This window comes from Gastrolobium bilobum, unplaced genomic scaffold, assembly GCF_033153095.1.
Source record: "Gastrolobium bilobum isolate Gb01-03AN ecotype WA unplaced genomic scaffold, APGP_CSIRO_Gbil_v1 utg7520, whole genome shotgun sequence".
Lineage (NCBI taxonomy): Eukaryota > Viridiplantae > Streptophyta > Magnoliopsida > Fabales > Fabaceae > Gastrolobium > Gastrolobium bilobum.
In genome coordinates, this window is record NW_026896153.1 from 156,134 (window position 1) to 168,685 (window position 12,552).

The 12,552-nt window shown below is 35.0% G+C and overlaps 1 non-coding gene across 1 annotated transcript; it reads left to right on the forward strand.

The window, feature by feature from the left end:
• Positions 1–8,713: 8,713 nt before the first annotated feature.
• LOC133298048 (small nucleolar RNA R71) lies at positions 8,714–8,820 on the forward strand. Its single transcript, XR_009749718.1, has one exon. It is a non-coding gene; the product is annotated as a small nucleolar RNA R71 (small nucleolar RNA).
• The last annotated feature ends 3,732 nt before the right edge of the window (positions 8,821–12,552 follow it).

The following is a 12,552-nucleotide window of genomic DNA, read 5'->3' on the forward strand; positions in this document are numbered from 1 at the left end:
TACTTGTTTTGGTGAACCACACAAAACAAAGCCAACAAACACAACAAATCGTGCGAACCTAGCAAAGCCAAGCTTCTATGGAAATATAGAATCGTTCCAGAACAAGCATATCTTTCATATCAAATCCATTTTTCCGCACTAACTCATAAGCTAGGGCTCAAGAGGATAATTTAGTTAGATAAATGTATATGTGACTACTTTTCCTTGGTGTGGAAAAATAAAAATACCATGTCTTCATTGGTATTTTACTTTGAGCATCGGTAGTGTAAAGTAAATTCCTGGGAATAAAATTTTCCCAGCCAAATTTTAACTCTTCCTTCTACCAACCGTGGGAAAATAAGTTTCCTAATTCCACTTTTCCAGGATTCCAAAATAATACCATGTACCAAACAACCCCTTAGGGGGCATTTGGTAGAGAAGAAATTTTTTTTTACCAGGAAAAAAAAGTTTATGGAAATATTGTGGGAAAACTTTGTTGCCGGGTAAGTTAAGAAAATGTGTTTGGTAGGCCAAATTTTTTCCAGGAAAGTTGGATGAAATTTACTGATGTTATGTTTGGATGATTGTAAAATATTGATGGGAAAGTGAACCAAATTACCCAACTATTTGAAAATTGGATGTGTTTGTGATAAAAACGTTTTTTGACCTCCTCTTTCCACGTTAGTTTGTTTCTCTGCTCCCATTTTGCTTCACCTATATTTCTCTATTCGGTATTAGAGTTGGAGGAGATCTGATCAACACCGCCAAGCCCTCCTTGTGCCAAGCCTCTATTTCCTCCGTTAACACCGACTGGTTGCCCTTAAGGGTGTAAATGGGCTGGGCTGGGCTTTGGCCATCCTGGCCCAAGCCTACGTCAAAAAAAATCCAGCCTATCTGGCCTATTAAAGGCTTTATTTGTAGGCCAAGCCCGACCCATTTTTAAAAATAAGAAAGCCTGACATGGCCTACAGGCCTTGTAGGCCTCTCACTATATATACTAAGCAAAAAAAATATTTGTATAGAGCAAAGAAAGTTCCATTCATGCATGCACTAGTACTTCTCATAAGAAAAAAATGACAAACAAGAAAGAGTCAACATAATACCTCAGCTCTAGAATGTATATCATAGAGGAATAGAGTCAAAGAAATGGAAAAAAATAAGAAAAATACAATTACTGGATGCTGAAATAAAGTCTACAAGAGAATGTCATTCATCTAAAAATCTTTAAACCACCTTCAAGACAAGGAAAAGAAGAGTATTATTGAAAGATCTTCATCAGTAACATCATAATCCAGCAAGGTACCCATTGCTCCATGGTATTAAGCTCCAACAACATGTAAAATTTGGAGACATTAGACAAGTTTTCATTTCATAAAATAAAATAGCACAAAAAGTAAGAGATATTGGTATTTGGTACTTTGCGTCTTTGTCACATAAAATAAATATTATTTTATTATTTTATTTTAATAAATTAAATAGGCCAGCCTACAAGGCTGTAGGCTGGGCTTGACAAAATTGGCCTATGGCCTATTTATTAAAAAAGCTTTTTTATAAGCCTAAGCCTACTCTACTTTTCTGAAAGGCCGGGCCTGAGCTGGGCTCAATGTAGGCCGGGCTGGGCCAGCCTGACCTATTTACACCCCTAGCGTGCACTGCTAAGTTGTCGAGACGCACGAACTTCGGACCTAAACGATTGTCGTTTTGTAGCCAATATTAAAAGTAGGTATTTTTTGTTTTTATTAGAGTTATATTCAACAGTGGGAATTTCTCACTGTGGTAACCCTCGACCAAAATCCCCTATTAGTCATTTTGACACTACTAATTTTCAATTTTCTACTTTAAATTAATTGGAGTATTTTTTTTGGTTCATGTAATTTTGACCGTGAGTATGTGGTTTTGTAGTAATAATAAAGCTAATGTTGTACCTTATACTCTTTTGCTTCTCTCGGGCTCACGCACATAACTCTGATCGAAAGTAGAATGGGTGGAGATGGGTGTCAAAGTCTATTTTTCGGGCAATCTTCATGTTTGTCGTCATCGAACCTTAAGATGTGCAACTGTGGAGTGGCGCCTGTACTACGCAAGAGTTAGACCTTAAGGAACCCAGGGAGGAAGTTCTTTGGATGTCCTAATTTCAATACAAGTCGGAAGTGTAATTTTTTTTGAGTGGGTTGATGCACCCATATGCCGTAACTGCATACAAAAGGACAATTTGTTGAAACTTTCTATGATTTTGCATATTGTAACTGTAATAGTATTTGGGGTTGTATTGCATACAATGAAAAATGCTTGTTGAGTTGTAATGGAATAGTAATGCTAAATTTTATGTATAACGCACCATTGGATGTAATGATGTAGAAGCATTTGGCTATAAAGGAACTTTTTGTTGACTTTCAGTCTGTTTATGATTTTCCATTTTCTTTTATAAATGGAATGTCGTCGTAGTATTCATAGTAACACTCTACTTTTCAGATCCAAGAGAGGGAAAGTTATACATTTTTTTTGGAGTATACAAAGATAAACGTGCAAGGAAAAGATGTGAAGACCACCTTGGTGTGATAAACAAGGTGTGAGAAAAGGACGTTGAACTCTTGAAGAACATATCATATTGGTGTCTTATATACAGGTACACGGTCTTTGCAATTATAAAGATGTCCCCACCAATACAGGTACATTTCATTTTGGACCATTACAAATTTGAAGTGCTACCTATTTCAGAGATTTTTTGTAGGCATGTACCTTACTGTGTTTAAGTTGCATATTTGCATCTTGTGCTCTCTAAAAAGTCCATATCTTGTGGCTTAATATTATTAGGTGGGTTAGGCAGAATGTTTATCTTGCATTTTTAAAATGTCATTGATTTTGGCTCTTATTTTGTTTTTCCTTGTCATGCAGATTATTTCACATGGTTGCAATATTAAGATATTCTGCTGTAACCACTTATACTGTGTCTTTGCCTCCTCAAAAGCTAGAGTTCAGTGGTGCAATAAGACAAGAATGTCTTTTGAAAGAGATTGACAATGTATGTTCCCTATTACGCTATTTTCATTTACATATTTTTTGATTTGTACTGGCTGAAATACAACAAAACTGAGTTTGTTGTTGTTATGTTCCTAATTTTTATACATTGCCTGCATTAAAATTACCTTGTTTTTTTTATATGTTTTAAGGTGTACATGAAAGGCATTTCACTCTTCACAGAAATCGCAAACTATTTGAAGACAATACGATTTGAGGGATCAATCTTGAACCTTAGAGAATCAATATGATTTTGGAAGTTGCATAGATATTAGAACTGATACACTTGACTTTTCCTTGAACTATTTTGGAAAGTACAGTATGTTTTGATATACAGAAGGGCTGGTTATGAGTAATTTTGAGTTACGATAGAGCTGATTAGTACTGTGTAACTTTTCATTCTATTGATTATTTAATGGTATGGAGAAGGATATGGGTACTTGTTAATGAATGTGGATTTTAGTTATGTAAGGATGTCTAAGGGGCGGTCTGTGTAATTTTATTTACCTATAAAATATAAATTGATGGGTGAAGGGCTGTGTAGGTATATCTTGGGTAGAATCTTGGAGTTTTATGTAAATAGAATAGAAAGCTTGATAATGATGTACTTTTGGTGATGAAACTTGAACCATATGTATGCTTTGAAGTATATCTTGTCGTACGACATACATGTAGATCTTCGGATTATGAGAAAGTTATGATGATGACAAGTTAACAACCACATGAATTTTAGGATTGGTGGCTTCCATGCAAACTGATATGTCTGGAAGTAAATGTATGCACTATTGAATGTAATTTTTAATTATATTCATTTAACCAATAAGTGGAATACATTGGCAATGATATATGTGGATTAATATGATCAATTACTGTTATGTGGCTGATTTAATGTTTTAGCTTACATAACATTAGTCCATGTACATGGCTGTGAGCATTATGTAGTAGGTAACCCATTCAATTTGGTTTAAAATGATAGAACAGAAAGCTTGAGAAGCCTATTGTAACATATCAGAATTTCAGGATTTTTGGTTTAGTTCGTTGTCCCCAATTCCCTTAGGAAGATGTCTGTTTTGCTAAAAAATTATTCTGACGTTTCCAAAAAAAAAACTAGTCTTTTCGATAGAAATGTTAATATGCGCCTAACTAGAGCTGTAGTACTCCAAAATATATAAATGATATATCAATAGAAAGCTTAAAACACCCTCTATAACATACAAAAAAAGGAAGGGTTACGTATATCTTCTTATTCTGTTGTCATGATTGTTTCATACAAGTATGATATTTATGTTCTTAATATGTATAGTAAATATTTCAAATTTTCAATGACTTAGAAGTCTAATTGATATGCCTCCAGCATATTTAGTTTTCTAAGTTAAAAAAGAGTAAGGATTTAATCCACTTTGAAAGAAAAATGCTTAAATTTGTTATAAAGTTGATAAACCATGCTCAATTATTCTCTCACTGAATTTCTGTGATTTTTGAAGGAAAAAGTACTAGAAAAGAACGTGTTTTAAGCACCAGAGAAAGCAAAAGGCAGAGTCTCCGCGCACAAGCACGGTACATGTGCTACAAGTGCGAGAAATTCATCTGAAGACAGAGCTGCCGCGCTACAAGCGCGAGATCCATGCTAGTAGCGCGGGAAAATTTTCACAAAACGCAAAAGTGTCGTGCTACAAGCGCGAGATCCGCGCTAGTAGCGAGAGAGAATTTCTACATACACAGTGTTACTGTGCTACAAGCGCGGGATTCAGATACCCTTGTTATTTTTACTGTGCTACAAGCATGGGATCCACGCTAGTAGTGCGGGAAGCACGTGACCGATTTTAAAAATAGATCCAATTACAATTTAAGGAGGATTCTACCTCAAAGATTTGATCAGGATTTGGACAGATTTGACATTAAGCTATAAAAGGGGATGTAAACCCTGATTGAGGATTTTTTATCTTTGGCTGGAGACTTTTTGAGAGATCAATAAATTGAGAGAATTCTTGGAGGCTTACGCTGGAGATCAGGATTTCAGAGAAATTGAAGATTGAAAAGGCTTACGCTGGAGATCAGGATTTCAGAGAAATTGAAGATTGAAGACTTCTGATTCTTCTTCTTCTTCTTTTCTTTCTTCTTAATGAATTCTTGTTATTATTTTATTGTGTTTAAGTCAGATATGTCTGACTAATTTTCTTTTGTAGTTAAGTTTATGGATTCGATGTGAATCCTTTATGAATTCTGAATTATTTTTATAATTATTTTAATTCAATTAGCTTTATTTTACCTTGCATAAGTTTCATATATCCTTATGAGATCTGATCAATTTTATAGGGTTTTGAGGGTTAAAGCTCGCAATAGGCATATTGGAATTTTAATCTTGACAGGGGTAAAATAACAATTTGTGAATGATCTAGACATAGGCTTGTATGAATTGCAAACTTTATAATTCATCTAACTTAATGCTTAGTTTAAGAAGAATCACTAGGACACTAGGGTTCTAATTGAGTTAAAGAGTTAAATACACTAAGACAATAGGGTTTAACTAAACTGATTTGAAGAAGATGAATTATTTGAACTGTTGTGTTAAGTAATTATAAGAATTAATTAAAATTTATATAGGAGGATCAAAGGTGAAGTATACCTTGACTACAGTTTGTCATTACAGTTTCTTCTCTCATAATCATTCTTCACGTTCTTGAATGTTCTTGATTTTCATTGCAATTAATTTCAATTATTTTTCTTTTAATTCAAAATCTATTTGTTGAATCAAATTGGATTGTCCAAATTAAGGGAAATTGTTAGGATAGTAATTGGTGTTTTAATCCTCGTGGGACGATACTTTTCTCGGAACAGTGACCAAAATGCCACTGTTCATCAACTTTTTTTACCTAAATGCCACGCGAATAGTCTTATTTCCCAATCTGCCACGGGGGCGAGTTCGTTACCCGGTGTAGCGAACTCGGTTTGCTGACGTGTCACGTTTCTAGTGGACACCAAGGTCGCTACACGGGGTAGCGAACTTGGTTTTAACCAAGTTCGCTACCGTATGTAGCGACCTTCAAACCTTTTTTTTTTAATTTGGTACTTGTTATCCACTAGAAATGTGACACGTCAGCAAACTGAGTTCGCTACACCGGGTAGCAAACTTTCCCCCGTGGCAGATTGAGAAATAAGACTGTTCGCGTGGCATTTAGGTAAAAAAGTTGGTGAACAGTGGCACTTTGGTCACTGTTCCACTTTTCTCACTACTTTATTACTTGAAACGATTAGTATACTTGCCGTAATCGCAACAAGTTTTTGACGCCGTTGCCGGGGATTAAATTACGCCAATATTATCTATAGCTTTCGATATTTGAGATTGGACGTTATTTTTTTTTAATCTGATTTTTCTTGTTTATGCGAGGTACAGTAAATCCTGCTTTTCTGCTATTTGATCCTGAGATTGAGAAGACAGCAAAGAAGAACATGAAGCTTACTAAACAAAAGAAACAAGAAGAATCTTACAGTTCACAGCCAAGAGCGGAACCAAACAAGATGGCTGACAATAATCGTCAACCTCTTCCAGAAGCTCTGATGGATGTGTTTCTCACGCCGAGTTTCAAGAGACCAAACTCAAGCATAACAAAGCCAACAATTGAGGCTAACAACTTTGAGATCAAGACGACTTTGGTAACTTTGGTCTGGTCAGTTCTCATACTCTTCGTTCTCCTCAAAAGTCTGTCTCATAGTTGCATGATTTGCAACTCACAATACCTGAAAAACTCTGAATTATGATCATGGTGGTTCAAAGCATAAGCTTGGTGATGACCAAGGTCCATCATTCAGAAATTTTGTCCTCCCATAGTGCTCTTATGCATATGGATGAGGTAAGGTAGTCTCAGAAACTTCGAACTTGACTTTTACATGCTTTCCTTTGCTACCAGGTTTCTCCATCTTAATCTTTGGCTTACCTTATTGAGGAGAATTCTCTTTGTGCTCTTCTTATTCTTTCTTTTCAATAATATAATAGACTTGATCTTCTGGTTGAGCTACAGGTGAGGGGACTTCTTTGTCAAAGAACTTGAAAATTGCTTGCTTTCCTTCTACCCGTAAGGTCAACTCGTCTTTCGGTACATCAATCAGCGCTCCTGAGATTGCCATGAAGGGTCTTCCAAAGATCATTGGAATTGTGGCATCTTCCTCTATGTCAAGGATGACAAAATCAACAAGGATGATAAATTTTTCTACCTTTACCAGTATATACTCAATGATGCTATAAGCTTGTTTTGCTAAGCGATCAGCAAGTTGCAAGATTGTCTTGGTTGGCTTTACTTCAGTGATCCTCAGCTTCTTCATTATAGATAGTGACATGACATTAATACTGGCACCAAGATCACATAGTACATTATCTACTTCAACCTTACCTATGTTGCATGGAATGCTGAAGCTCCCTGGATCCTTGAGCTTGGTAGGCAACTTCTTTTAAATAATGGTACTGTATTCCTTTGTCAGAGTTACCATCACACATTCTCGAAACTTACGCTTTCTTGATAGTAGATCTTTCATGAATTTAGCATAGTTGGGCATGTTCTCTAAGGCTTCAGCAAAAGGAATGTTAATCTGCAACTTCCTGAATATGTCTAGAAACCTTGAATGTTGTTGCTTTTGAATCTCTTGCTTCAATCTCCGAGGATAAGGGATTCGAGCATATGGAAAGGGATCCAAGGGCTTGTCTTTCCTTTCTAAAGCTTTCTTCTTCTCCCACTTAAATAGTTTCTTTTCAACTTTTTCAGGATTGCTCTTGTCAACTTCAATAATATCCTTTGCCTTTTCTTTATTCTTTTCTTCAATTGATGTCTCTCCATCCTTCTTATTTTCTTCAGGCTACTTCTCTATAGGCTGAATGACTGTCTCACTCCTAGTGGTGATTGCATTGTAATGCTTCCTTGGATTGATAACTGTGTTACTTGGAAAAGTACCCCGAGCTCTCTCGGAAATCTGCCTTGACAATTGACCGATTTGAATCTCAAGATTTCTTATGGAAGCTTATTGATTCTACAGTGCTGATCTAGTCTCTTGCATGAAAGCAGATGTGTCCTCTCTGAAAGTATTTTCACCTTGTATATAACCATAGGTGATCTTTGAAAGTTGAGCAAAAGCTTTCTCCCACTCAACAGTGTTGCTTTGTGGTGAGGGATGTGGTTGCACTGGAAGGGTAGGGTTAAGTTGATGATTGGACTTGTAATTAAATCCTGGATGTTGATTATGATTCTTCCACCCTTGATTGTAGTCATTCCCATACTGGTTCCTCCCAAGATTACTCTGATTCTTCTGATCATACTAGAGTTCGTTTACTTCAGCAGTTTCATGTGCTTTCATGAAATCACATTATTCTGTAGCATGAGCACTTGCACAAATTCCACAAGTAACTAGAGGAGTATTGGCAGAAGAGACTTAGAAGTTTGTGAACTGCTTTGTGAGGGAATCCAATTGTTGTTGCTACTTCTTATTCATTTGCAATATCTGCTCATTCTGTGCCAACAATGCATCATAACCTTCCAGCTCCTTAATCCCTACTCTCCTCTGAGGTACTGGAGCATTATCAAACTCTTGGGAGGCTAGAGATTCCAACAATTCCAATGCTTCCTCGGGAGTTTTCGTCTTCAAGGATCCTCTTGATGCAGCGTTCACCAAGGTTCTTGTGCTAGGCGTCATCCCTTGGAAGAAAATTCTCCCTTTTTCCCTGGCTTCAAAACCATGTTGTGGACACTTCCTGAGTAGTCCTTTGAATCTTTCCTATGCTTTGTATAAGGATTCACTTTCCTTTTGTTCAAAAGAAGTGATATCCGCCTTGAGCTTTGCCATCTTTGAAGATGAGAAAAATCGAGCCAAGAATTTGGTCGCCAAGTCATCCCAGTTGGTGATGCTTCCTTGAAGCAATGATTGCAACCAACCTCTTACTTCTTCCTTAAGAGAGCATGAGAAAAGCCTGAGCAAGATAGGATCACGAGAGACTCCATTCATCTTTGAGGTGTCATAGTAAAGCAGAAAATTCTCGAGATGAATGTAGGGGTCTTCTGTGCTTCCTCCGGCAAACTGATCTTTTTGAATTAGTTACAACAATGCTGGCTTGAGCTCAAAATTGTTAGCATCCACGTTTGGTCTAACAATGCTTGTCGTCTGCGGAACTCAGGCTGGAGTCATGTAATCTCCCAAGGTTCTTGGAGATTCTGAATTCGATCATTGGTAGCTGTGGCTTCTTCCTTTAGGTCCGTCGAGCTGGAAGCTTCTTTTTCTTTTATCTCTTTTGCGCTTTTTCTGAGCCTCCTGGTTGTCTTCTCTATCTCAGGATCAAACTGCAAGGATCTTGGAATAACAGTACCTCGCATAAACCAAGATTAAAGGAATTAAGAAAGGAAGAGAATTGCAGAAAAACAAAATTATGTAGAAAATGGAATTATGCAGAAAATTACAATGCAGAATTTTAAAGTTGAAGAAAACAGAAAATTTATGCAGAAAAAGTTATGCAGGAAAAAATGCAAATTGTGCAGAAAAAATTAATGCAGAATTTGATTTTGCAGATTTTAAATTGCAGAAATTTAAAAACGTCTAATCTAAAAGGCCTTTAGCTACTTCTAATGTTGAAAGATGCAATCTCCGGCAACGGCGCCAAAAACTTGTTGCGATTTCGGCAAGTGCACCGGTTGTAAAAGTAATAAAGTGTACTAAGTACGAGATTGTTCACACGAGAATTAATTTTAAAGCACTAGTTCAGTAATTGCGGTTTAATTAGACAACCAAGATTGAGATAAAAAGAATTGAAATTAAAAACAATTAATAGCATGGAAATTCAAAATTAAAAATAATTAAAACGATGAGTTGTTTAATTATCAAGAACGAGCGTAGTTAAGGTTTCGACTTCCCCAAATATCCTCTGTATGCTATGAATTAAATAATCAAGAATTTGCTCTTAATATAATGCCAATCAATTCTTTAAGTTAATTAATGCTCAATTCCTTGTTACCCTAATTCTATGTGATCTTGAAAGAATCCTAGTTCCCCGGTTGTTTTCCAAGAAAATATGTATTAAAATCAAGAATTCAAAGATTGCACAATTGCTCTAATCTATCCCTAGATCACAAGGATTATGATTTATCAAATCAGGGTTCATGCGCCAACATCCTTATTATCATACAATTCTCCTAAATGAATCTATAAGGAGCAAACTCATAGAAAACTAGAAACAGACAAAATCATTCAAATATAAAAAGAGAAGAATTCAGAGACAATTTAATTCATAACACAAAGATTCAATTGGGTTTCATCTTCCCCTAACTACATAAAAACTTAGCCTAGCATATTGAAATAAAAAATAAATGGAAAGAAAATAATTCCCCAAGACTCCATTGATGTGATATTGTCTTGAATCTTCAGTGCTCCAATGCTCTACAATAGAATTCCTCTTCTTGACCCTTCAAAATACTCTCAAATATATCTTTTTATAGAGTTGAAAATTACTGCAAAATATAAGACTTTTTATTAGATTATTTCTGAGAATAAAATAACACTTTAGTTATAATTCTCATAACTTTTAATTATTTTTAAATCAATTCCATGCTCATATTAACGTTTAATACATAATAAATTGGAGACTCATCAAGGATATATGAAATGTATTGGAGCTTGGAATGATTCTTAATGATATAACTAGTGTGTTACACAAAATCTAAAACATCTTACCCATAGTTGCTTTGCTTCAAACTTCAAATTGAGTTCTTCATTAGACTTTGCTTTGTTTTGACATCATCAAAACCATTTAAGCAAAAATTCTTTAGCTTATACGTGTAGGAGGTCCTTCCTTCTGTTTATAATGGAAGTTGTCATTCAATTCAATTTAAATTCAACTTGTATACCATACATCAATCAATTCATCATTTGATGCCTCTACACTTTTTTTTTTTGAAATATTTCAATCGGTTCATCACTTCGCAACTAGTCCGATTCGGGTGGGTCTAGGATTAAGGCTTTAAATTCCTTCCAAAGGTGGTACTGGGGAGGATCGAACACATGCTCACTCCTACCTGCTCAGCTCCCATGCGCCAACTGAACTACCACCAGTTGATCACTTTTTCTTCTTTTGTCCGTCACAATCAGTTCCTGTTAGAAATCTTAGATGAGGGAATGCTTTTTTCTTGCTTTATTCATCAACAGACCCAAACTTATTATATATAAGTCAGAAATTAAAACTGAAAACATAACAATTAGGAGACACGTTACACCTAAATAAACACTAACTTAATGACTTATTATACAACCTATAACTGACCTATTACATCACCAATAAAAGATCATTAAACAACTTTAGTGTAGCCACCACTTACCCATTATATCGATCAGTCTTGAAAAATCATTAAACTTTGTGCCTGTTTGGATCCTTCTCTTTTTTAAGTTACAAGCTACTTATAAGCATAAGCTAGGCCAAACAGGTTTTGGGAAAAGCTCTTATAACGAAAAGCTCTTTTTTTTATAATGAAGAAAAAAGCTGAAAACTAAAAGCTCCTAGGAGGAGCTTTTTTTTAAGCTCTTATCTGTTTTTCTTGAATTGTGTGCTTTTTTTTAAAATGAAGAGTGATAATGATAGAAAGAGATAATTTTCTTGAAATATGTGCTTTTAAGTAATTTTTAAGCTAAAACTTTTATGTAATTTCCAAACAGCTTTTAGCTTATTTTTTTAAGCTCTTTTTTTTTAGCTTTAGCTTATAAGTAGCTTCTAGCTTAAAAATAAGAGGATCCAAACAGGCTCTTTATAACTAATACTATAAAAATGAAAAGACTCTAACAGTTCTTGATACCATTTGAATGCGAATTTTTATTTATTTGATATAAATATATTTACAAAGCAACTCCAATGCATAGAAGCATTTGTTTAAAATGAGAATTGCATATCAAAATATGCATATTTATTTAAAATGATATCCCTAATAACATGAATCCTTCCAAGTATTCCGGATGATACTTGTAATAGCCCAAATAATTAAATTACAATGTATAGCTATGTGCTGTAAATTCATTTTTCTTTTCGGTAAAACATGTTATTAATTAACTTCAATAAATTAAACAGTTTGTTGCATGTTGCAATAACCAGAGGGGGACCGGTGTTGTTGCCTGTGTGTCTGCACATATACATGTATACACAAAAATTTGAGAATTTTTTTTAAAAGGAGTGAGTGATTTAGGTCAAGTAAAAAAAAAAAAAAAGATTGAAAAGAAAAAAGTAAAAATAGGCCAAGCCCTACCCAACCAACCCATATAATTAAAAGCTTAAAGCTTAAACTCTACCCCATTGTTTTGTCTCTTTTTTTTTTAAACATAAACTTTATTAGCTCCAAACCTTAATGGACATTAATAATTCCTGAAATTCAATCTTCATCAAGTGGAGGAGAATCGCATGAGATTTTTCACATTTTTTTGTGAAGCAAAAGTGCTCAACTTTGGATCAAATAGACATCAATAGAGGTTGGTTTTTGATTAATTAACCCTACAATTAATATATTTAAAAAATTTAAAAAAAAAAAATCTTCGGGGCGCCGC